At 48.9% G+C, this 3,574-nt stretch overlaps 1 long non-coding RNA gene across 1 annotated transcript; it reads right to left on the bottom strand.

Moving 5' to 3' along the window:
- Positions 1-879: 879 nt before the first annotated feature.
- Positions 880-3,567, bottom strand: LOC124232709 (uncharacterized). Its single transcript, XR_006886908.1, has 3 exons — positions 2,791-3,567; positions 2,426-2,662; positions 880-2,121 (listed from the first exon to the last, which is right to left on the bottom strand). It is a non-coding gene; the product is annotated as an uncharacterized LOC124232709 (long non-coding RNA).
- Positions 3,568-3,574: the final 7 nt, after the last annotated feature.

A 3,574-nucleotide genomic window follows, 5' to 3' on the forward strand; every position in this document is an offset into this window, starting at 1 on the left:
CCCCCCACATTCAGAAACAGACTGCTGTCGGAACGAGAGGACCCTGGGCAGAGAAGCACACCCTCTTTAACTCCAAGTCCCAGTGCTCTGAGGAGGAGGGGCACAACGCTTGAACTGGAACCCAGGCCTCAGGCCCTTTCCATAATTTGTAGAAGGTGAGAGGAAGGGCTCCGATCTGGAGGTGTCCACAGACCACAGACACTGTTGCATCACTTTGGCTCAACGGGAAAAAAGGGTTTACAGAGAAATTCTTCTCCAAAGAGACTGAGGAAAGAACCAAAAAAGGAGAAACTCAAAATGGAATTAACAAAAAGAGAGCAGGGACGGTAACCATGGCCTCATGCATTTTCCTTCATTCTTTAGCGTTGATTCCACACAGGATGCACCTTAGGGCATTTCTAGGAATATTCTCAACATCTAGACCAAAAACTCCGAAGGGGAAGCATGAGGCACCTGGTTTGACTGTTCTCTCCCACCCCACCCCTTTATTCCCCACAAAGCACTGCATAGGGCAAGATTCTCCTTTAGTCTTTTATGCCAGTGGAGAGAATGGCATAAGAAGCATAAACATGCAATCTTTTCCTGACTTTCAGCTGTTACTTACTATTACGTTCTCTTTAAGGGAATGAGCATAAAGATTCTCTTTGGGGCTTTTACTTAACGACAAAAATTGATCAATACTAAAATTCTCAAACTGTAGTGCTGAACGCATGGGACTTGAAATCAATTGGATGGAATAGGAACTTCTAGTTTTATATGAAAAATATTAAAGAAAATACTAAATTTTATTATATGTAATAAGGGAGGTATTGTTTTCTGTGCACTGGGTTTCAATGAAATGCTCGTTTCCTGTTTTATCTTGTCTTCAGGAAAGTTGGAGAAACTCTCCTCAAAGAAGGGAGGTCAGAAGTCTAATCCATTCATCTACCTCTTTTATCTTCTCACTTTTTTCCACGTTGTACAAAGAGTGCTGTTGAGAGAGGCATACAAATCCCCTCAATGGCTGATGGATATTCAGGGTTTTTAATGAAGCAGCCACACATTCTGGGCATTTCTATCCTGAACCTGAGATCATCGTAGAGGAATGGTCCTTGTCACGTCTAGCTGCATGTTAGAATCCCTGGGGAGCTTTTGAAATCTACTGAAGCCCAAACCCCACTCCTGACAATTTAAATGAGAATCGCCAGGTGGGAGGTCAAGGCACTGATCTTAATTAAATTTTCACCAGGTGCTTATTACAGGGCAGTGTTAATGCCAGCTCCAATGAGGCCCTGAGGTGAGGATGCTGAGTCCCTGGAAGCCCCATGCACATTAGCACAGGCCTGCACATGTGGGCCGAGGAGAAAGCTGGCTCCAGGCCAGTCCAGCACTCCCACCTGTGACCCAGGTTCTCATTTGGTTTTTGTCATCTGGGCTCTTTGTCCTCAGTTTTAACACTTCTTCTTCTTCTTCACATGGAGAGGTCCACGGTTAAGGGTTGTCCTAGGTCAGATTCCCAAAATGACTCAGGAGGAAGATCCATGTGTGAGTGACTCATTGAGAAGAAAGAGGCAGTGGAGTTGGGGAAGCTGGGAAGGGAAGGCAAAGAAATGAAGAAAGTGTGTGATTTCAGGCAAAGTGCCTTGTGTTCAGCGGCATCAATGATGCTCTTGTGATGAGGAGGACCATGGGCTCAGGCTTGCCCGTGGCTAAGATGAAAGCAGAGAGGGAATATCAGGACAGCAGCGGCAGGGACACAGCAGAGTTCAGAGAGCAAACGAGATGGAGCTGGCAGGGCCTGGCAGGGTGGCAGCTCCCATGGAAAACAGAGGGAAGGCCAGACAGAGGTCGCATCAGCTGTTGGAGTGAACAAATGAGGAAGAGAAGAGACAGCGGGAGATTGAGCTAGAATCTTAGCTAGAGAGCCATGAGGCATAAGTGCATCTAAGAGCCACCGATGTGATTACCTCAGTACCCTCAGCTGAAGGCTGGGGAAATTGCATGTTATCCTCCACTTGTTGAAGAGCAGTTTTCTTTTGATAATCTTCTGTTTCTGGGCACTTAAGGCAGCTGAGCCCTCAAGAGCATCACCCTCCAGCTTGGGAGGTTTCTTTCCTCTGAGGGAAGCATCGAAACCCAGTCCTGAAAAATAAAACCACAGCCAACAGGATCCATTGTTATTCCTGATCGTACTGGGACTTAATCCTCCACCCAGGAGGGACATCAAATAAGCAGAGTGGCCAGAACAAGAAAGGCCACTGAAAGTCCATGGGTGAGGTGAGGCCAATGGCGACACTTTCATATTTTCTCTTTCTTTGATCTTACTCACACTACCCAGTAGTGATGAGATTGCCAGGAGGTGTGGGAGAGGCCCATCACCTCCCCGCTCCCACCCTCTGACGACTAACAATGGACCAGAGCTTCGTATTCCCCTTTTCTCTCTCACCTTGGAAGAGCGGCCACTGATTTCTGAAGAGACCGTGGGCTCTAAAGCTCCAGGTGGTGGAGCAAAGGCCAAGCCTGGCTTTGCCATCACCACAGTCCAACTGGTCCAGCTGCAGCAGCAGATAACTGGTCACCTGGGTGCCTGGCTGCAGCTGTGTCTGTGAAGCTTGCAGCTCTGGCCTTTGGAAACTCCAGTTTGTCCTCAAAGGCCCTCGGTGACCGGCCTCCAGGGTGGGAGCTGAAAGGAGAAGAGGGCTCAGTGGCACCAATCCCAGGTTTCCTTTCCTCAGCCCTGGGAGCCCACCCATTTCTAATGTCCATGCCTGTCAGTGAGACCACCCAGTGACCCAAAGCAAAAAGGCAGACCTCATGTACATGAAGGAGCTGTCAGCTTCACGTGTGTCCCTGGGGATGCTGAGATGGCAGGTGACAGGATGCAGTGTCCCAGAAGTGAGAAACCCACTGAGTCCAGAGGACTTTGGATGGAAGGATGAAGTCATGCCTGTGAATCTGTTCTCATTAACTTAGTCCTATAGCTTAGAGAGAAGGTTCTAGAGAGGCCTTAGGACATGGGGGAGAAAGTGATGTTGATGTGTACCCACAGTACAAAAGAACAGGGAGAGAAGTACGGCCACAAGTCTTCAGGTCCGGTAGAAGACACACTTGGGAAACCGTAGAACAGGGACCGAGTTATCCGAAGTTTTGTAAAGTTCTGCGGCCTTTTGAGCAGCTTTGTCTGTAATTTTTGACTGTCCTCCACCCACCCACACATGTAAATATCTATAGCCACGCAGGGCACCGGCAGCTACAGGACATGTAGTAGAGGTCTGAGTCCCCGATTGGAAACTTAGGGACAGAGAAGTGCCACAGAGTCAGACTTTGTGGTTCTTCAGGGAGGTAAGAGAGCACTCAGTCCTGTGTCACACACCCCTCGGTGGGGGCTGGGCAGTTCTCCCTAATAAACGTGTATATTTTGACTGTGAAATGAACACATACTCTCAGAAAGGGGGCTAACAAAGACTTCAAATAGCCTCAGGCCAGTCCAGGTCAGACTCAGGCGGGCTCCTGGCCCGCAGGGCCTGCTCTGCACTGCGTGGGCTCCCCTCTCTCCTGCCCTCTAGCCATCCTCATTCTCACCAAGGGTTCACTG

The sequence above is a fragment of the Equus quagga genome, unplaced genomic scaffold (assembly GCF_021613505.1).
Source record: "Equus quagga isolate Etosha38 unplaced genomic scaffold, UCLA_HA_Equagga_1.0 108380_RagTag, whole genome shotgun sequence".
Classification (NCBI taxonomy): Eukaryota; Metazoa; Chordata; class Mammalia; order Perissodactyla; family Equidae; genus Equus; species Equus quagga.